Raw genomic sequence first — 23,691 nt, forward strand, 5'->3', positions numbered from 1 at the left:
CTGGAGGATGCTATTGAATGTATTTGTTACCTGTTAATACATTTTGCTATTTTATTGTATATTTTTAAGTTGTTGGGTGTTCTAGGATATGATGTATACTGCCCTGAGGTGTGGGTGGTTTATAAATTTTGATGATGATGATGATGTTATGACACTACTACATATGCACACAAAAAAGGAGGTTACATTGCTGACAAGGTACATGATGACACGTTTAGCATGCTTCATAATTATTGAATAAAAGTGTTACAAATTGGTATATCTAGTTTAACAATCAGTATCCACTTCCTTAGTTGGTAACTGAAAAGCAGTGGGGGACCTTTGAAATGGTGACAACCATACTGTTCTTCACAATACATCCAGCCTCTTCACAGTGTTATGATGTTATAACATTACTGCACATGTACAGAAAAAGGAGGTTCCGTTGCTGACATGATGATGCAGCTACACAGCTCCTATTCAAAGAAAGTGCAGCACATTTGGGGAAGATCAGATCAAAATTCAAGAAAAAAAATTCCCTGAAATAAATGCCATTTTGCGAAGGGGTGCAGCAAAGTTGGAGCATCAGCTGGGGATTCAACTCACCAGGAAACAATGGCAATACTAAGTTGCAGAAAAAGTCAGAGTTCCTAGAAAAATCTGTAACGTCAAGAACTGAAGACAGAAATATGTTCACATATTGACTGGAATCAACCAAATCTTTGTATGTATCTAATATTTTTAAAAGACAGGCTTAGGAATGTTTATTAGCCATGGTAGTAAAATTAAATCTCCAATTCAGAGGAAGAATACATATGAAAATCAGTAGCTGAGGGACAACTGAAGAAATGGGCTGTTGTCTTTATTCCCTGCTTGTTATCTTTATACCCTATTTGTGGCTTTCTGATGGGGATCTTGTCAGCCACTGTGTCCATAGGTGATGCTGGGTTTAGGCTTAGCCTGCTGCCGATGCTCGTCCTCAAATCAGCCTGGCTGCCATTGGAGCTATTCTCACCAACCCCTCAGGTGCAGCGGGGAGGTGGGGTGAGGAGCCGCTGAAGAGTTTGGAACCAGCAGTAGCTAATGACAAGATCCAGCCCCTGCACTCCATGCAGAAGCCATTCAACAGCCAAAAATAGAAGCTAGCAAAATCATAATTGGCCCACTAACAGTGGTGCTGACCCAGAGCAAGTCCCGGCCTCTAGTACAGTGGGGGAGCCAAGCAGTAGCAGGAGTCTGTGAAATGTACACCTGCTTGTCTGGCTAAGGTTGCCAGGATGGCAGGTCCATGTCAGGGCAGAACCAGGTCTCTTCACCACCCCATCCTTCATAGGTCAGAGTTCTCTTTCAGAACTGGCTAGCAAGATAGCTCAGCCAAGAGAGTGACAGTTGTTTCAATATAGAATTTTGAAAATAAGCCTTCAAAATATTTAAAAGTTTTTCTTCCATGTTTTTGAATCCCCTCAATAAATAATAATAAGCCATATTTTTAGGTGGAAGGTACTGTGAGTTTAATGAATTTCTAAACAGTGCTCTTTGTTGTATCTGTTGTGAGAATGATTTTAAAAAAACAAGTGATGTGAACTTGTACTTTCTGACAATATTTATTATAAAGGGATTACAAAAAAATGCAACATGAAATTTTAAATATTAGCTCGTAGTCTCTATAGCAAATAATATTTGTGTGTTTCACTGCACATCTCTGTTAATTTTTAACAATGTGGAAGAGTAAAGATTAATTGCCTGATTTGATAGGAATACAAATGATTACTCAAAGGGGTTTATGTGTGTATTTCTTTTTTTCTCTCTTGCAGTTTCTTTTTTACAAAGTCATGTAATGGAGGTTAAGAAAACTATTGCCATTTGACAATGACTCTTCAAGAGTTAATCTTAAATAACACATTGGGAACATTTGATTAATGTGCTTGTCCACATAAGTGTTTAAGCTCCCAAGAGATTGTTAGGAATAGGAAATCCAGGCCTTAGCCCCTCTCTGTCAGCTACATATGAAAAGTGCAGCAATTCATTGTCATGTCATCATTCACCACACTTTTAAGAAATGTATTACTTTGCCGAAGGACCATCTCAGTGTTCCAGCCATCTTCATTTTGATGATTGCTAAAAATAAACGGTGATCCTCTTGAAGGTTTTGAGATTTATGTGACTAAATGACAGCCCTCTTTGATTATCTTTCAATGAGATGCTGTCATCAACTGGAGTCCCTGGAAGCTAGATGGCATTCTGTCCTCTCTGGGAATTCATGACAGTGACAGAAGTGTTTCCCTAAAGCCCAACCAACTGCATTAATGTGAAGTGTGCAAGCAACAGATTATATTTAATTTTCTTCCTTTGAAATTTAAATAAACAATCGCTTAAATATACAGCAGGCTCTAACCATTCTAAAAAATTCTCAGCAATATCCCATGCAATTATTTTCTTTACTGGTTCAATACCCCAAACAAATAAAATTAAAAACCAAGCTTCTGTTGAATTCTCAATTTCTGTAATGTATTGTATATCATACTATGTGTGAGTCAGTGAAGTATGGTAGTGCAGTAGAATTTAGGAAGATAAAGCCATACAAAGCTAGGTTGTGTGTGACTAGCACAAACTGTTAAGAACATAAGAGAAGCCATGTTGGATCAGGCCAATGGCCCATCCAGCCCAACACTCTGTGTCACACAGTGGCCCCAAAAATTTATATATATATAATAGCCACTGATGGACCTCTGCTCCATATTTTTATCTAACCCCCTCTTGAAGCTGTCTATGCTTGTAGCCGCCGCCACCTCTTGTGGCAGTGAATTCCATGTGTTAATCACCCTTTGGGTGAAGAAGTACTTCCTTTTATCCGTTTTATCATGTTTATGCATTTCACTCAAGCATCATGTAACTGTTACGAGCAGCATTGCAAATAGGCAAAATATCAGATTTTACTTATGGACTTGGTTTATGGATTGGCCTTTAGGTTTTCTGTTGGAAGGCTATTCCAGCTTCATTCATCGTTGAGTCATCTTTGCAGTCCCACTTTGGGACTATGCTTAGGGTTGCCAAGTCCAATTCAAGAAATATCTGGGGACTTTGGGAGTGGAGCCAGGAGACTTTGGGGGTGGAGCCAGGAGACATTAGGGGTGGAACCAAGATCAGGCTGTGACAAGCATAATTGAACTCCAAAGGGAGTTCTGGCTATCACATTTAAAGGGACAGCACACCTTTTCAGTGCCTTCCTTCCATAGGAAATAATGAAGGATAGGGGCACCTTCTTTGGGTGCTCATAGAATTGGACCCCCTGGTCCAATCTTTTTGAAACTTGGGGGGTACTTTGGGGAGAGGCACTAGATGCTATGCTGAAAATTTAGTGCCTCTACCCCCAAAAACGGCCCCCCAGAGCCCCAGATACCCGTGGATCAATCAAACTGGGCCATGTAAAGGGGGCTTGAACAAAGTGCAGAGAGGACTGTACCTAAAAGGCAACGGGGCACAGCACAAAGAAGGGAAACTCACAAGCATGTAAGAGGGTGCAAGGACAGGGAAACACACACAAGGGAGAAAACTGAACGAAGCCATCAAGTAGCACCTTTAAGACCAACGAAGTTTTATTTGGAATGTAAGCTTAAAGCACCTGAAAGCTTATATTCTCAATAACATTTTGTTGGTCTTAAAGGTGCTACTTGACTCTGCTTTGTTCTACTGCTTCAGACCAACAAGGCTGCTCTCCTGGATTTATCTACAAGGGAGGAAATAGTAAGAGCTCTCTATAGGGGAGCAATATTAGCAGTTTCCAACCATGACTCGAGTTGAAGCATGCTGGGGTGTCCTTTGGATCATGCTGGTAGGAAAAAGCACGGGGAGATGCCCCCGTACCCTGCGCACAAGTTCTCAATATACGCTTGGGAAAAATGAGCGAAGCAGATAATGACAGGGAATATTTAGCGGTTTCAGGGCGGGCTCTCCATACACATTTGGTGGTGAAGCCAAAGCAGTAGGGAAGAATCTAGGACACCGAGTACAGTGCGAGGGACTTTCCCTCCCCTCCTTCCCCCCCGACTCACTGAGCATGAGGACAGGGCGTGGGCCCATCATCTTTGCGACGAGGCGAGCGAAGAAACCGGCGCGGAACCTTCTGGAGGAGGAAAGAGAGGGGGGGAGGAAAAAGTGCCGCTTCGCCGCGCCCGGACAACCTAACGCTCTCGGGGCAGGAATCACCCGGGCAGGAATCACCTGGGCTACTGCTCTCCCCACCGGTACAAGGCCAGCTAGACTGTGGAGATCTTAATGTTACAGGGCGAGGGTTTGGTTAGTTCTGGCATCCTTGCAGGTCGGCTCTTTGGTGCTTCTTCTGGCCCCATTGTTTGTGCAAGGCTGGTTTCCCAGAGCTGCTGTTAAAAATTGCAGAGCTTCTGAAATACCCGGCAAAACTGAGTGTGAGTGATCAGGATATAAACGTGGCTCACAGCTGATTGGTTGATCCTGGTCCTGCATGCTACTCTTGATGTCTCTGCCTGTAGCAGTCAGGCACATGAAGCTTCACATCACCAGCAGCAAGCGGCACAGAACAGTCTGCTGCCTCTCTTGAGCTCTGCTGTTGAGCCCCCCGATCAGAAGCCGATTTTATCTTTACCGCCGCGAGTGAGTCCTCCGAGTCCTGGCCTGATTCAGAGAAGGGGAGGGACAGGCCAGGACTCGGAGGACTCGCTCCCGGCGGTGGCGGCAGTGCGCGGCGGCGGCCTGCTCCGCTCCCCTCCCCTCTGAGGTCAATCAGAGACTCTGATTGACCTCAGAGGGGAGGGGAGCGGAACAGGCCGCCGCTGCCGCCGCCGCTGCGAACTGCCGCCTCTTCTCACCTTCAACTTGCAGGGGAGGGGGCAGGCCAGGACTCGCTCGCGGAGGCGGCAGCGGCGGAGGACTCGCTCGCGGTGGTGCGCGGCGGCCTGCTCCGCTCCCCTCCCCTCTGAGGTCAATCAGAGTCTCTGATTGACCTCAGAGGGGAGGGGAGTGGAGCAGGCTGCCGCACACCGCCGCGAGCGAGTCCTCCGAGTCCTGGCCTGCCACCTCCCCTGCAAGTTGAAGCCCTCTGCCCGCCGCCGCCACTGCGAACTGCCGCCTCTTTGCTCCGTTCCCCCCTTCCCTCCCCCGCTTCCATTTTTTTGCACAGCGGGGGAAGAGGGTTCAAATCCGAGGGGCCCCCGCCAGGGCGGGAGGGTTGGGAAGCCTAACTATGCTGGAAAAAGCTGCCCATGGAGTCCAAGTTCTAAAGATTTCTAGAGCTTTCTGAAGGTCAAAATACAGTCAGGACTTAGGATAGAGGATGGTAGCTTCTTCTCAAACTCTGTCAAGGGATTGTTGCAGCAGTAAAATATCATATGGTCTTGTAGATGTCCTTGTCAATTTACATGATTTCTCAGTCCACCAGATACCATGGGTCTTCTGCAGCCCTTCTGTAAGGAGTTGCTCTTGTGGAGATCTGCAGAGCTGCTTTGTGGTCAGCTTCCACATTTGTCAAATACTATTTTGTGGAAATAATTCCAGGTGGTGGGGGAAACAGTTCTTCAAAGTTTATTTATTTGAGAGCTTTGATGAATAACTGAAAGGGTGCTCTTTCTTCTGAACTACATGCAGGGCTGTAGCCAGGATTTAATGTTTGATGGGGGGGGGGGGGCAGGGGGCCACCTGGTTTAGCCCTAAACACTTTATTTGCTTCTCGATTAAAGTGACAGCCCCTCCCATTTGTCTAACTCAATAAACCCAGTTTCAGTGCCAAATCTCTTCATTGTGGCTGGTCAGGCTGAGCACTCCTTAAGATTCAGATTTTCTAGAAAGCTTTGGAATTTTCTCTCCTTGGCTGCTCTGCAGCTATATTAGGAAGGGAATTGAAAACAAATTAGCTAGTATCATAATGCCCCTGTACATATCGATGGTGCGGCCTCATTTGGAATACTGTATACAGTTCTGGTTTCTGCACCTCAAAAAAAGACATTATAGCATTGGGAAAAGTCCAGAAAAGGGCAACTAGAATGATTAAAGGGTTGGAACACACTTTCCTTATGAATAAAGATTAAAAGACTTTGGGCTCTTTAGCTTGGAGAAACATCAACTGAGGGGTAACATGATAGAGGTTTACAAGATTATGCATGGGATAGAGAAGGTAGCTTATGTTCTGCTATTTATGATGCTAAATAAGTAAGAAACTCAAAGGAGTGTTGAGAAAGCTGCAACCATCTTCTGGTTGGATTGGTTAGAACGGTACTCTTGGCATGGGGCTAGCTGCCCATGGAGGATCAATGTGGCAGGGAGAAAAATTACCAACAGCCTGGGAAAAATTGTGGAGGCCATGGGCCTCAGAATTTGCCATCTGAACTTTTAGCATTAACTGGAAGCTTTGTCTTGCACTGACAGGGGGATGTGTGTCTGGCTGTCTGGGCTTACAGATGGCCTGCAGGTTTGGCTACAGCTATAGGAGTGTTGGTGGGAGCCAAGCAGGAAAGATTCCCAGCTTCTGTATTGGTATCAGAATAGGGCCAGATCCATTTTCCAGAAAAGCTGGCCTGTGTGCCCATTTTCTGGGTATGGGTGTTCCTTTAAGGGATCTTGGGGTGAGGGCTTCAAGGGGCATACCCAGGTTGGGAGCTGCATGGGTTACTCTCATGCTCATGTGGGAGGGGAGGCCACATAGTAGTAGTTATCCTTATGGGATCCAACATCCTGTCATCTCATGATTCTGTCATCCCAGCAGGGTAGGCAGGAGATCATCGACTGGCAGATGGGTCAGTCAGCGGCTAGGATCCAGTGCAAGTGCCAAGACTTCTTACAGCCATAACCAATATAGTTGTGGCCAATTTTATTCCCAAACTGGGTTTTAAGTTTGTTCATTAGGGCATGGTTAGTAGGGGTTCTTCTCAGCTTCAGCACGCTCATCCCTTCCCTTGGTACTGAGGCCACAACATAAATCTAAAGTGAGTACATGAATTGAATTGCAAAATATCTAGTTGGTAGTAGAGACATAAATCTATGTTTCTATTATAAATATAAAAAATGAAAAGTAGTTTAGTTACATGGATAGGGGGCAACTACAAGTGAAAAGAAGAGCGAGTCCTTTACCACAAACACCATTTATAATGGATGTTAACAGCTAATGTAAATTTGAAAAGCTGTTAATTTACTACTGGCAGAACTAAGATGAGTTTGAAATAACTCATCTTAGTGCCCCAATTAAAATGTTGGCATACAGAATTATTAGAATGACCTTAAAAACAAATTGCTTGACCTATACAATTGTGACCCTTCTTTAAAATTCTGTCAATAATGTTTAATTATTTCAAGGGCACACAAATGATTATAATTTCTAAGATCCCTAGCTGAAAGCCAAAACAATTTTAATCTACTTCAGTGCCAATAAAGTTAATGTGACTCGTTCAGGGTAGGCAGTTTGTGGGTTGAGTCCTTTGGGTTCTACAAGGCCATGTTGTGTCTACACACAAAAGAAAGGATGATATATTCATTTTCCTTTTATTAGTTCATTCAAGAGCTGATGTATTAATTGCCAGGCCTGAGCATTTAACGTCTTATCTTTTCCTTAGGGCACAATAGACAATATTTTTATTTAACAAAAAAATAACCAGAACATTTTCTTCATATAGTTTCATATGCAATTCCTCACTTCCTTGAACTATAGAAAAGTCATGACACAGCAAAGAATCCAGCTCCTTGCAAAGAGTAAATGTGAAAGATTTACAACATTTTTGTGCTAACTATTGAGAACTTGTATATCAGAATTCTCAGCTATTAACCTAGATGTCTCTGTTTCTAGCATCACCTCCATCAGACGCTCATCAGGTAATGTTAGAAAAGTCACTATCTGTTAGGAGTGACATACATGATGCAAAATCCTTGCAGCCACCACAAGGAGTTGGGATCACATCATGCATTCTGGGAGTTCTATGATTCCATGTGCATAGGAGTTTCATTCTGATAGAGGCCTAAACTTTAGTTTTTCTATCTCTCTCTCTACAAGAACTGGTTATTTGTTTATATTCATCCTGGGTTATAAGGTTCTCCTTCCATTTCCTAAATAAATCTTTTTTATTTCTCAAGTATTTAGAGAATTGTATGGAGCCACCTTGGCTTCTTTAGCCTCTTTTCATTTTTCCTTCTCATAGGAAATGATTTGTTTGTGATTGTGCCATCAATATTTTAAATAACCAGTGTTTGTAGAGAAAGGGTTAGGAAAGCTAAAGCTCAGTATGAGCTTAGGCTAGTGAGAGATGCTAAACAACAACAACAAGGTTCTTTTCTTATCTACAAAATAAGAAAAAGAGCAAGGACATGGTAGGCCCATTGCAAGGACAGGAAAGTGAAATCGTAGCAGGTGATGAAGAGAAGGTAGAACTGCTCAATCCCTACGTTTCCTCAATTTTCTCTTGTGAGGGAAACAGTGCTCAACATGGCAACAACAGGAAGCAATTTGCAGCCTAGGATCAGCATAGGGGTAGTACATAAACATTTATTTTCTTTAAATGAAAGTAAGTCCTCAGGGCCAGATGAACTGCATCCAGGGGTACTAAAAGAACTTGTGGATATAATTTCTAAAACGTGGTTTGGATTCTATTACTCTTAGGTGGATCTGTAATTGGTTGACAGATCACCTTCAGAGTGTTTGTGATGGTTCTTCATCCTCTTGGAGAGGAGTGAAAAGTGGACTGCCTCAAGGATCTTTCCTGGGACCTGTTTTGTTCAACAACTTTAAAAATGCTTTGATGAAATTCATTTATTAATTTATTTTAATTTATAGCCCGCCCTTTCCTAAATGGGCTCTGAGCGGGTAACAACAGTCAATAATACAAGGTTAAAATCAGATGCATATAGTAAAACAATATATAATAAAAAATAGTCTAAAAATAAACTCCGATTCTGCAGTTGGTGGTATCAGTTGCCTCCACTCCTATATAGAGAATACTTCTCTATATATTCTCCTATATAGAGAATGCTTATTAAATTTGCAATTGATACTAAATTGGGAGAGGTCGCAAATACAGTAGAAGATAGAGATAGGAGACAGGATGATCTTGACAGGCTGGAAAACCGGGCTAAAACAAATAAAAATCATTTTAACTGGGATAAATGTAAAGTTCTGCATTTAGGTAGGAAAAATCCAATGCATTATTATAGGATGGTGGAAATTTATCTTGGCAGTAGTACGTGCAAAAGGGATCTAGGAGTCTTAGTAGACTTTACACTGAACATGAGAGCACTATGATGTGGTAGCTAAAAAGGCAAATTCAGTTTTGGGCTGTATCAACAGAAATATAGTGTCCATATCACATGAAGTGAATTGGGCACCACAATTTAAGAAGGATATGGACAAGCTGGAACATGTCCAGATAAGGGCAATAAAGATGATGAGGGGTTTGGGGACCCAGTCCTATGAGGAAAGGCTGAAGGAGCTGGGTATGTTTAGCTTGGAGAGTAGATGACTGAGAGGTGATATGATCACCATCTTCAAGTACTTGAAGGGCTGTCATATAGAGGATGGTGCAGACTTGTTTTCTATTGCCTCAGAAGGTGGAACAGGAGCAACGAGTTGAAATTAAATCAAAAGAGTTTCCAATTAACAACAGGAAGAACTTCCTGGCAGTCAGAGTGGTGCCTCAGTGGAACAGGCTTTCTTGGAAGGTGGTGGGCTCTCCTTCCTTGGAGGTTTCTAAACAGGCTAGATGACCATCTGACAGCAATGCAGATTGTGTGAATTAAGCAGATCATGAGAAGGAGGGTGGGAAGGGTTGTGTCAATGCTTAATTCTTGTTGCCCTTTCTTACAGTCCCAGGGAAACACTAATTGCCACTTTGGGATCAGTCAGCATTTTTTTCTCCAGGCCAGTTTGGCAAGGGATCCTGGAGGTTTTTGCCATCTTCTGGGCATGGAGCAGGGTTCACTAAGGATGTTTGGGGGGGGGGGGAGTTTTTGTGAAGTTCCAGCATTGTGCAAGGGATTGGACTAGATGACCATTGAGGTCCTTTCCAACTCTATGACTCTATGTGCATGGTAATGCAGAAGAACCTAAAAGTCATGTACGTTACACAGGATGCAGGTTAGAGATCCTGGACCCAATTTGTGTACACCAAAATATGTGAATTGATAAAGCAAATATTGCCTATTTTATTTCTCTTTATGTTCATTTATATTTTTGAATGAATTCGCTTTTCAATCTTTTTGCATTTGTATTCTGTGCATATACTGTCTTTTAAAACACAATTTATACAGTATTTATATAAATAACAAAGGTTTATCATTTACATGTGCAATGTACCTACAACAAATAACTCTAATGTAAATGCACAAATAATGTGGGGAAAATGTACATTCCACTGCAAAGAAACAGAAAATGTAGCAAAAGTAAAGAAAAATGAAACCAATACAGGGATTTTTGGACTGAAACAACAGGCATTACAAATCTAAAATCATCACATGACAAAGAGTGTATGTAAAGGGGTTGTATCATGGAGCTTCCTCCATGTATCAGTTTTATTTTCTTCTGGGTACTGAGTTTTGGGAATTCCATTGGGTCATTGCAAGTACAGACTGTGATGTTAAATCTGCCAGGTTAAACAATAAATAAATCTAGCCTTCAGGAAGCATATAACACAACAAGTAGCAGGAATGGACAACCACTTTCCCTTTAAAATATATACCTGTAAAGAGAAGATTGCAAAAAGGAGTACTGACTTCCAAACTAATCACCTCAGGAAAACAAAGAGTGAATAGAAAAATGAAAAGACACTCTCTCCACAGACCATTAGAATTCAGCTAAGATGAACATTGGCCACCATCAGAATGAATCATTGTTCCCTGAAAATAAAGCATATTTGACTCTACAGTGAATAGATAAAAGCATCAGCTTTCACATCAGCATTGGAAAGATTAAAATACCCTTCCAGGAAAGAAATGGCCTAGACCTACAGCAACACAAGAGAAAACATAAATCTATATAAATGAAGAGAGGAAAATTAGAACTGATAGAAGAAAATATAAGCCCAGCAGTATGGGCTTCTCTATATATAAAATTTAAAATAATTATGTTCTGAGTTTTGTGATTTCTCTGGAGAAAGAGTTCAGAGGGTTTTTTTCTTTGTACCACATTTAAAAACTCAGAACATAATTGCCAGTCTTTCATAGATGCTAAAATATGTGAAAGCAATGACCATAGCTGATCTCTCTGGGGTGCAAATGCCATAGGTAGTGGGAATTTATGGCATTCCTTGATAGGAGGAGTTGTAGGTTGAGTGGGCCTGTCTTGATAGGAGGAGTTGTAGGTTGAGTGGGATTGCACTACTGTCTGTTCTGCTATTTTACCAAATTAGAAACCAAACCAATTCTACAAGTGACGTATGTTGATGTAGCAGATACTAGAGTGTAACAGTCTGTTACTGTAGATGGGACATTTGTTACCAAGTTTGTCACAACTTCTGCAAAAGGTGAGATGTACAAGAGACTCACATTTTTATTCATTCACAAAAAAATTCCAGCAACTCACATTTTAAAGATGTTTTTATAAGAAAATATCGAGAGTTATATGGGAAAATATTTGTACAGAGTCTCCTGGACCAGTTCTTAGTCTGCTCTTCTTCAGATGTAGTACCATCCACATACGTACAACTGGCTATGGTCTATCGACACCATCTGACAGCCCATTTGTAACATAGCCAGTTTATGATTTATTGGTCAACTAGATATTGCACTGTTGTTAATTACTGTCACCTGTTCTGTAATGAAGAGGTTAAGTGTTTTAATGTACTGATTTTCTCATTTTAATGCTATTGTTCTTATTGTCCAATGATACTGTAATCCTCCCTGAGCATGTTTGCAGGGTAGGGCAGAATATAAATTTCCTAAATTAAAAATAAATAAATTTTTAAAAAGATTAATTTTGAAAGCCTTGTAATTCATTATTTTCCTTTCAAGTACAAATTGCCATTCATCTGTAGCACTGGTTCAAAAGTGGCTGATAAAAAATGTACTTGTGTCTTTAAAATGTAACATGAGGAGTAAAGTTTCATTTCCACAGACATTAGCGTTAAACAGCTATAATGATCCAGAATGCATCTTCCTTTGAGACAGAAAAGGAGTTACTAGTTACCTTTTATCTGTTTAGTGATGGTTCCACAGTTGATTTAGTGATCAGTGCCTTCAATAACTGTGCAAGACTCAACTTCAGTCTAATAGATCCAAGTTTTTATGGACTTCTACAAAGATTGAAGTCTTCTTGCAAGTCGAAACAAAGCGTTAGTAAGCAACATATAAGTGAAGAAGGTGGTCTGTTTGAGTAGTCTTAAAGAAAACAAAAAAGGAAATGATAACTAAGATATTTTCCTGCTGTAATGGTTATCATTAAATATATTACTTACTAACCAATGTCCAATATTGCTAGGAGAGCAAAAACTGAAGTTTTACAAGGGCCCCATTGTCCTCAGGTCGTGTTTATTTATTTATTTATTTATTTTTAATTAAACACGACATTTCACCATTTCACCATGCACCATTTCAAATATATTGGTTCTTGAGGCATCTTATTTTGTAGAAATCAGCTTAAGAACAAGGCTTTGGACCAGGAAACATCATATGTCTTATTGAAGAGACAGTCCTCTGAAAGTGGAAGAGAATGGTGTGTGGTGGTACAAACCTTATTTTGGGGTGCAGAGGGCATGCAGTTTTTCCAGTTCCTTATTCAAATCAGTTTTGAAATTCAGTTTTGAACAGCTGGCACAAGAACTATACTTTGGATCAGAACACAGTATATGTCCTCTTGAAGAAGAAGTCCCATGAATATGGGGGTATATGCAAGCAGTGGTCCAATCCTAATTTCAGTATACAGAGGGCATGCAACTATCCCAGTTTCTTATTCAAATCTGCTTTGAAATACAAGTCTCTTGCTGATATCCCAAATAGAAGCTTGTGATGCCAGAACCAGTGTTTTGACTGGGCACCATTGTGATTCTTCTTACAGGGGACAGACTCTGGAGTATGGGGATGTGTCATTTGGGGTGGTCCAAAGATTGTTTTGGGGTGCAGCCTGTGTCCATCTGTGTGATTGTCCTAGGGGCACCCCACTTTAGAGCAGCTGGCATAAAAACTGCACTTTGAACCAGGAAACACCATATGTCTCCTCAAAGTGGAGACTCCCCTGAATTTGAGGGTGTATGATTTATGATGGTCCAAACCTTATTTTGGGGTTCAGAGCTTTTAAACTCTCTTCAATATTTTCTGAATAAATCATGAATAAGGAACTGGGTAGTGGGAAACAACTTCAGTCTCTGACCAAAACATCACATTTCAATTTTTCTTTGTTCTTGAGCCTCAAGTAGAACTACAGTGGTTTCTATCCCTTGGCAGATAAAACAGATAAAAGGAATAGATAAAAGGAAATATTTCTTCATCCAAGGAATAATTACCATGTGGAATTCACTGCTGCAGGAAATGGCTACAAACATAGATAGTTTCAAGAGCGGATTGGAGAAACATATGGAGCAGAGGTTCATCAGTGGCTAGTACCCACAAGATATAGATGGAATACAATGGAGCAAAGATGCTCTGTATTCTTGATAATCAGGCTGCAACAGTGGGAGGACTTCTGGGGTTGTGGCTAGGGGTGTGCAAAAAAAAAAAAAATACGGAATTACACGGATTTGGAAATACATGGGGCAAAAAAAAATACGGAATACTGTGTATTTCCTATTACTGTACTCGGAATAGCCACATATACGGTAGATGTGCGGCTATTTCCGAATATACGACCCCATTATACCCTATGGCCATTGAAATCAATGGCAAAATAGGGTATATTGGAAACCGCCTGGAGGAGAGGGGGTTTGAGGGAGAGCCCCCAAATTTGTAGGGGACCTGCAGGCAACTCTCCCCTACAAACGCCCCAAGTTCCAAAAAGATTGGGCCAGGGGGTCCCATTTCAGGGGCATCCCACCATTATACCCTATGGGCCATTGAAATCAATGGAAACATAGGGCATAATTAGAGGCTACTGGGGGGTAGGGGGTTTGAGGGAGAGCCCCAAAAACTGCAGCTTCAGGGGACTCACCCGCATGCAACCCCCCTGGCCCAAAGAGACTGCACCCATCTGTGGGCACCCCAAAAGGAACACTGCTCCCAATGGTGAGAAAAAAACAATTAGAGCCACTTCCTCACTGTAATTGGCGTGGGAAAAGTGGCTCTGGGGAGCAGGAGGTTTTGAGGAGAGTCCCCCAAACTGCTGTGCAGCTTCAGGGCACTGTTCCACACAAAACCCACAAGGCCAAAAAAAAAAAAAAATTGGACCAGGAAGTCCAGTTCCTGGGGCACCCAAAGCCAAACCAAACTTCACACCAGAGAATCTCTATAGGACCCAAATGCACTACATCCCTCTATCTACTCTATGAACCCTGCAGGCCTGGAACCAATATAAACCCAGTTGCCAATGTCACTGCCACACAAAACACAATCTGCTCAAGGTCTGCTCTGCAGATCTGGCTGCAGCAAACCCAGATGCCAGCTCTCCAGCCCTGCCCCAAACAACACGGGGAGAGCTTGCCAAGCACAACAAGCCTGCTGGTTCTGGGTCTCTCACCCAGGTGCCAGCTTCCCTGCCACAGAACACACAATCTACAGATGCCAGTTCTCCAGCCCTGCCCCATACAACATGGGGAGAGCTGGCCAAGCACAACAAGCCTGCTGTTTCTGAGTCTCTCACCCAGGTGCCAGCTTCCCTGCCACAGAATACACACTCTACAGATGCCAGCTTTCCAGCCCTGCCCCAAACAACACGGGGAGAGCTGGCCAAGCACAACGAGCCTGCTGGTTCCGGGTCTCTCACCCAGGTGCCAGCTTCCCCACCCCCCCAAAACCAGAACCAGGAAAAGGGACAACAGGAGAAGGCCAAGAAACTCAACTGTTAAAAAAAGTGGCCTTTTAAACAATGAAAATTAGGCCAAACAGCCCCCCCCCCAAGAACCAGAACCAGAAGAGAAAAGGAACAGCAGCAGCACAACACAGCAGCAACAAATCAAACACAGAATCCCTTTAAAACAGTAAAAAACTTAAATTTTAACAATACAGGAACTTTACCAACCCCTCCCCCCCCCAAAAAAACCCTTCACCCTAACCCCAAGAAATCCAAGCCACCCAAATCAAGAAAAGTAAAAGGACACTGCACTTTTAAAACTCCTCTCACTAAAGTAAGATACGGGCAAATTGGCAAACCCCCCACCCCACCCCAGGACCCCACCCCGAGCAGAACCCCCTAACCCCAAATAAGCTACCCAGTACTCACCCACCCAAATCTGGATAAGTAAAGGGACTCTGAGTCTTTAAAAGTCCTTTTACTAACTAAAATAAAAACAAGAACCCCAAGACTGTCTTACCTTAGAGGCATCTTCTCTTCTCAAGGCAGGTCAGGAAAGGCTGAGGGAGAACAGCAGCAGCTGAGGCCAAGGGCCAGGCCAGCACAATCTCTCTCTCTCTCACCAACACACCAAACAACAGCAATGGAATGGAGTCCAGCCAGGCAGACTCTGACCCTACACAGAGCAGTTTCAAAAAACAGCACTGCTCTGTGATTGGCCATATAACACTGTTTACTTGGATACCCAAGTAAACAAAATATCTGTTTTAAATACCTGTGAATGAAATACTAATGGATTTTATCCAAAGATTCTCTTCAGTTATGTGAACATCTTCCACTGATGGTGGAAGACATAAATTGTAAAGTAATTTTTAGAGCTAAACAAATGAATTAAGATGGCAAAAGTAGATTATGCAAAAAATGGTTTACTGAAGTATCAGCATTCAATAAAATATGGTACAGTTACAACGTTGCCAGGTCCAACTCAAGAAATCTGGAGACTTTGGGGGTGGAGCCAGAAGCAAGTATGTGACAAGCATGACTGAACTTCAAAGGGAACTCTGGGCCATCACATTTGAAGGGACCATGCTCTTTTTAAATGCCTTCCCTTCATTTGGAATAATGAAGGATAGGGATACCTTTTGGGGGGGCTCATAAAATTGGACCTCCTGGTCCAATCTTTTTGAAACTTGGGGGATTTTTCAAGCAGAGGCACCAGATCCTATGCTGCAAATTTGGTGCTTCTACCTCAAAAAACAGCCCCCCAGAGCCCCAGATACCCACAGATCAATTTTCTATTATACCCTATGGGAATCACTCTCCATAGGGAATAATGGAGTGTCCAGCAGACATTTCCCTCCACCTCCTGCCCACTTTCTGATGACCCTGAAGTGGAGGAAGGACCTCCAAAATGGGGGATCCCCTTCTGGGGATTGGCAGCCCTATATGGTTATGAAAGATACACATTCTGGTTGTTCATTCTTTATCAAAAATTCTATCTGCTTTTAGTCTATTATTTAGATGGGGAGTGTTTTTACTTTCAGAATGCTACTGTAAAAATTTACTTTTCATGGAAGTCCATATTTGTTTCAAGATTATATGCTTTCATAAGCTGAAGTCAGTGTACATCAATAAGAGAAAAGGTGGTGGGCTCTAAATTATTCCAGATGCTGGCAACAAATAGCTGAAGTCTTATGTGTCATATCTGTACATTTGCTGTATTATTTTCAGTTTAGAGGACAGTGAATCTAACAAGCAGTAGCACTCTTACTTTGAGGTTACTACCTGACCCAAATAGATGTTGCTCAAAGCACCATTTAACCCTAATTAACCACATCAACTGGCTATTTTCTAAGTTAATAAATGCTACAGATAGTGATGCAGAGGGAAAACATGGAGGTCAGAAGACTTGAGGTAAATACATCCATATTGCATGTGTGTTCCTGAAAGTTTGTGTTCCTCCTTTTTCTTTCAGTATGGAAATGAAAAACATGGAAACAAACAATGTTATGCATTATTAGCATGCACACGTCAGGGCATATTAGAAAGTTTAACAGCATGTTAATTTATTTAAAGATTGTCACACCATGAAGCTTACCCAATGTAACTGATTGTCTGGAAGAGATAGTTCACAGCCTACAAGTTTTGTTAATTGCCTCAAATGAAAATCATGTCTAATGATGAAAGGTATAGCACATGGGTGTACTGCCTGTGTTTCAATATTCATTTATATTTGTTGTTTCCAATTGAAATTAATTGTAATAAATGTATCAAACTGTTAAAGCCTAATTTTAGGAGATGGATTAAATCATTGTGCATACATATGAAAGTGCTACCATACACTGTTCTTTTTTATCCTGTAGCTTCATCATGTAGGAAATGAAATCAGTCATTTGGTCACAAGCACTCAATGGATCAAATTAGAAAATTAGTGGAAATGAAGCAACTTTGAACTGTCTTCTTGAATGAGCAACATTTCAGTCCATCTCAGAAAGAAATAGAAAGATTGCACAGTCTCATACTAATTTAACATTATATGTAATATATGCATATATGTACATAAGAAGCTGCCTTTATTGTGTATGACCATTGGACCCTTTCACTTATTATTGTCTACTGTGATTGGCTGGGTGTCTCCAGGATCACTGACAGAAAAGTACAGTAAGAGAATGACTTAATTCTAGTTTGGAAAAGAACAAGGCCTATTGATAATACTCGCCAACATTTTGTTCTGACTGTCTTAGAGTTAAAGAAGGTCAGAAAAACAGGAAGAATGAGGAAAAAGAGATGCTGAAGATATGTATGACTAGTCATCAGAACTGATAATACATTGTCCATCTAACAAGAATTGTGATTGTCACCCAAAACCTGAGGCTGACATGAAAGCATCCTCACAAGTGAATGCCCCAACAGTGTAGGACAGGGGTGGCTAAAGTGCAGCTTGCACATGTTGGGTGGCTCTCAAAGCCCCCACCGCCCTATCAGCCAGCTTGGAGAATGCATTTGTTTCTTTAAATCACTTCTCCAAGCCAAGTCAGCCAGCAGCTTGGAGAATGCATTTAAACTTAAAGTTGCTTTCTTTCCACCTCTCTCTCCTCATCTATTTTCCTTCCTCCCTCCTTGTGGCTCCCAAATATCTGATGTTTGTGTCTTGTGGCTCTCAAACATCCGGCATTTATTCTATGTGGCTCTTACATGGCTCTTATGTTAAGCAAGTACAGCCACTCCTGGTCTAGGGATTGCTTTAGGTCTGTGTATACCCTAGCTTGCCCCGACACACCCCTTCACCAAGTTAGAAAGAAAGACACATTTAATAAGCAATAGCAAGCTTTATTGACTAACAAGTGGGCAGATCAAAGGAAAGACAGCAATTCATCAATGACAATTTATAAATACAATTATGCCAATCTCAGTCCTAATTTGATTATTCTTTTATTTTACAGTAGTGTTCCAACCTCTTCTAATTCCCTTTTGGGAGACCTAAAGGAAAGGTTTGTATGCTAGGTCCTGGCAGAGAACAAGAGAAAGGGGTTGCTGAGATATGAGAGACAGAGGGAGGAAGGGAGCGAGGGAGAGGGAGAGAGAGAGAAAGAGAGAGGCTGTGCCACAGTGTAAATCTGAAAAAACAGGTTTATGCTGTGGTGTGGCAAATCGCAGATTTTCCCCGCATAAAATGGCGGCATGGAGCAACTGGTGCGAAATCGCCAGCTTGCTCCAGAGATAAACGGAAGCCTGACGTGGAGCAGGGTTAGTGTGGAATCAGCCAAAGAGAGAGAGAGAGGCAGCAGATTATATCATCTGTGGCTGATTCCAGGAGGTTATATTTAAGGATGTTACAAGAGTTTCCTGATGCAAAGAAAATTGCCCCCCCATTCGGAATAATGAGACATACAACTATGTTGGATGAAAAGGGCCACTTTATTGAACTTGCGGCAAAGAGAAAAACATTGGGGTCAGGTTGAGCCAGGGGTCATACCGCTGACCACCTCCTCACCTGAGAACTGGGCGAGCCCCAAGGCCCCGAGCCTGAGCCAACCACACGGCTCAGGCCCGGCCAGCCAGGCACGAGATCCCGTATCGCTGAGCTCCACCCCGTCCCAGCCGTGCAGCCTGGGATGTGGAGGACTCCAAGCGGCGGGATCGCGAGGCTCCCTGAAGTCAACCTCGAACCGTGCAGCCAAGGTCACCCCAGGGAGACCGTACACCCAAACGGTGTGTTGCCAAGGGAGCTCACCGAAACCCCAGAAGAACATGTTCCCACCATAACCAACCGCCAAAGACAGAGCCAAGCCTCAGCTTAGGCATCTGTCCCCCATTGAACAAGAACATGTTCCAATCCTTGCCGCAAGTCGGCCAAAAATGCCTCGTTGCCCTTAACTGAAAGGTGCACCCCATCCGGCCTGTACAACTCCTCAGAACTAGCTTTGATGGCCGGATGAGGCACGTAAACTCCCAAACCAGCCTCTAAGGCTAAGCACAATGCCCTATTGGCTTTTCTCCTGGCCCGCTCCAAGCCTGACGGCTCCCAGGCCGCCCGCCAAACGCGGCGCGGCAACATGGCCGACCAGAGGACAAGGACGCCCGGCCACCTCCGCTTGATCTTGATGATATCATCCCGGGCCTGAATCGATAGGGCCTTCCCCTTCATCAGGCCCAAATCGTTCTCCCCCAGGTGAATCACCACAATGTCTGGCGCCGGGCCCCTCCGTTCCCTGAACAGTAAGGAAAGGAGCCCCGCCCAACGCATGCCCCGCCGACCCTGCCACTCAATTACGGCCCGTTCACTAAGGCCCAACTGGGATCCGACTGACGTCCGACGGGCATGGTGGGCGGCCCAAAAGATACTACTGTGGCCGCAAATGAGGATCTGCATCCTTCTCCGGCCAGCCACAGCACCTATGAAAGAAAACAAAGAACTTAGAACACATAAACAGGAAGAAACCCACCAGGCAGCGGTGGTCCATTACTCTGCCAGGGGCCGAATGTATGTCCGAAAAGCCCCGGACCTCCAACGGCCCACCCGCCGAATGGCATCACTCCCATACCCCATTGCCGCGGCAGTGGAAGCCGCACCTATGCGGAAAGAGTGGGTGCCAAACCTAGCACCACCCAAACCCAGTTTTTCCAAGGCCCTACAGGTGATGGCCCAAAACTGGTACTTGGTCAGAGGAGAGGAATCCTCATGGCAGAAAAAATGGCCCTGAGCAGTACCGCGGGCAGCAACGTAACGAGTGAGCGCCAGCACCGGGCAAAGCTCGGGTTCCGTACAGGGGCCCAAGGTTATGGAACACCCCCGCTGTCGTTGGTCTGTCTTTGAACGACGAACATGTATAACTGCTTGGCCATCCACAAACTTAACATCCCCAACTTGGAGGGCCCTGCCCGAAACGTCGCCACGTGAGGTTGCCACTAACTCGGATACGCGTAGCGCACCAAAAAATGCCGTAAGGGCGGCAGCATGAAACAACTTCTGCTCGGAGTCTGAGGCACAGACCGAGGACCAAGTAGCGTGAAGACCCCGGAGGATGACCGGGGAAATGGGGCGCCTAGCGTCCGCCTGTTTACCCCCTTCCCGGGACCAACCCTCTAACACCTTAGTAATCCTAAAATCCTTCACAAAATCCTTAAACCCCCGGGCCTTACTGATGAACGCCAACCCTGCCAGCTGCCCTTTTATGGATTTAACAGAAAGGCCGCGCTCCCGCTGCCGCACGCAGAACTGCAGTAGGTGCTCCACCGGGAGGGGCCAAGACTCCTCCAACCCCGAGCCCACACGGAAGTTGGAGAACTGGCTGGCAGCCCGGAGATACGTCCGCCTCGTGCTGGGTGCGATTGCCAGCTGAATGGCCCGGCTTACTTCGCTCCTCCAACTCTCCAAAGCTCCGCCGGCATGCGCACTGGACAAAGGTCGGCTTCTGGTGCCAGCTGCCGGAAGCGCGCCATCTGTTGGCGAGACAAAGCGTCTGCCACTCCATTACTGACACCAGGAACATGCCGGGCTACGAACAAAACATTCAACTGCAAACAACGTAATGTAAACGCCCTGACCAAACGCATAACCGGGGGTGACTTGGACGTTAAACTGTTAACCACTTGGACAACCGCCAGGTTGTCACACCAGAACTGAACCGTGTGGTTTGAAAGGGCGTGCCCCCAGATGAAAACAGCAACTAGAATGGGGAAGAACTCCAAAAACGCCAAGTTACGGATTAAATCGGAGTTCCTCCACTCTGCCGGCCAAGGTTCAGCGCACCATTGGCCCCGGAAATACACCCCAAAACCAATGGCGCCGGAGGCGTCCGAAACGATCTGCAGCTCTGCCTCCAATAACATGACCTCGCGCCAAAAAGACGCGCCGTTGAAGCCGTCCAAAAAGGCCTCCCAAACCCCCAAGTCCTCGCGCATACCCTTGGTAACGCGAGTGACATGATGAGGCAGGCGTAAGGCAGTCATGCCTTCGCAAAATTGCCGTAAAAAGGCCCTGCCCGGAGCCACCACCTTGCAGGCAAAGTTCAAGTGGCCAACTAACTGCTGAAGCTCGACGAGCGTGACCTTGCGCTTACACTTAACCTCGGCGATCCTCCGCCGTAAAGCCTGTAACTTATCCAAAGGCAGCCGTGAGAGTTGCTGCACAGTGTCAAGTTCTATCCCTAAAAACGTCAAAACCGTAGAGGGGCCCTCAGTCTTTTCGGCAGCCAGCGGGACCCCCAATTCCTCAGCCAGGCTCTCAAAAGCCCTAAGGAGGTGGGCGCATTGCCCTGAGCCAGCCGGGCCCACGAAAAGGAAGTCGTCAAGGTAATGCGCCGTGTCGCGCGTCCCCGTCCGACGCTGTAAGGCCCACTCCAAAAACGTACTAAAACGCTCAAACGCGGCGCAAGAAACAGAACATCCCATGGGGAGGGCCCGGTCCATGTAAAAGGCTCCTTCGAAGGAAAAACCCAATAATTCAAAATCAGCTGGGTGCACCGGCAACAGCCGAAAAGCTGACTTGATGTCGGCCTTTGCCAGCTCGGCACCTGGACCGCAACTCCGCACAATACCCACAGCCTTATCAAAAGATGTGTATCTCACGGAGCACATCTCGACGGGGATGGCATCATTAACCGACTGTCCCCGAGGATATGACAGGTGATGTATTAAGCGGTACTCCCCCTCCGCCTTCTTGGGCACCACCCCCAAAGGCGAAACGCGTAAATTGGGAACCGGGGGTTCCCGAAAAGGGCCCAAAACACGCCCCTCCGCACACTCTTTTTTAATCTTGTCCCTAACAATATGCTCCTTCCCTTTTACCGATTTCAAATTGGAACACAGGAAAGGAGCCCGCGGACCCTGGTAAGGGATCCTAAACCCAACAGTAAACCCCTCTAACAAAAATTTTTGGTCCTCAGAACGCGGATAGCCGTGCAGCAACCGCTTAAGAACCGTTACCTTGATGGGGCTGGGACCCTTTTCCAGACTGCTGATTGGGGCCTCCCGACCGCTTGAAGCCACTTTTTGGCTTGGACCGGTTACATGCCGTAAAGGCGTGGGGGCCCCCACACAGCGGACATTCGTGCTTATAGCGACACGCCCTCCTAGCGCACGACCCTTGGGAGGTAAACTCCCAGCAAAGCAGCCGAGGTTGAACCGGCTGCCCCGCAGAGGCGCGGGCGGTAGGAGGGTGAGAAGATTTCTGAACAATGTGACCGCTATCAGAACGGTCGCCAAGATTGGGTTTGGCCGGCGCCATGAGCTGCAGCCAAAGCTGTTGATTAATCTGGTCCCAAGGGAGACCAGGGGTCACGGCGGCCCGCATCCTAAACGCTTCATCATACTGAAGCCAAGCTCCTCCAACAAAATCGCTGTATGCGCGATAAATAATATCGCAATATTGGAAGAGGTGGGCCGCCCGCCACGGTTGAACTCTGGCGATTACACCCGCATAGATTAAGAATCCCGGTAACCAATTGGACCAGGTTCTGTCGACTTTCCTCTTCCTCAGCTTCTCTTTATCCTTTTCGTCCATTTCCTCTTTGGGTTTCTTTTCCAGCTCCCTAAACAATAGGCTGAATACGTCCACGTATTCGCCCTTCAGTATCTTTTCCTTCGTAGCTGAAGTCAGATGATCGCCAAGCGGCAAGGCCGAATCCCCAAAGGGAATGGCGTGAAACGCCACAGAACTATATGGGATACCCGGAGGGGCTGGACACCCCCAGCCGCCCCACTGCTGAGGGGAACCTGATGGCTGCAGGTGCCCTGATTGCATCCCCCAAGGTGAAGCTCCACCTGCCGGGGGATTGGATGGGCCACAACAGGCGACATTGCCCGGAATGGAGAAGCTTGCCCAGCTGAAGCCGCTCCGGCCAGCCCCTGGGAAAAATAAGCTGAAAATGGCCACCCAAAAAACGAATGCTGCCCCTGAGAGGGGAAGGAACCTGTTCCCTGTGGACCGGCCAAATAGTGTTGCTCGGTACCGCCCATGCCAGGTCTCATGACTGGACCCCACGGGCCCCAAGGCCAACCCGACCCTCGAGACTGGCCCGCCAACCTACCTTCCTGCTCCGAAGGAACCACTAAGACATCATCCGACAGCTGCCCAGGCGCGTCCTGAGGGGCCTCCGGGTCCGGATCCTTATTCTCCTCTCAGCCCTGTAAGGCAGAGAGACGTGCGAGTACCTCTCTCTGGAAGGCAATGGTAGCCGCCCTACCCGAGCCAATGAGCCCGGCAACTCTCCTCGAGGGACCCGCCACCCCCATTTCCCCCTCCAAGGCCGTAAGCTGGTCCAAAATGGCCTGGCGCGTGACGGCATCATCAGCCTCTTCAGCAGGTGGCTCAACCGGGGCGGGTCGCT

The sequence above is a fragment of the Heteronotia binoei genome, chromosome 3, assembly GCF_032191835.1.
Source record: "Heteronotia binoei isolate CCM8104 ecotype False Entrance Well chromosome 3, APGP_CSIRO_Hbin_v1, whole genome shotgun sequence".
Taxonomy (NCBI): Eukaryota; Metazoa; Chordata; class Lepidosauria; order Squamata; family Gekkonidae; genus Heteronotia; species Heteronotia binoei.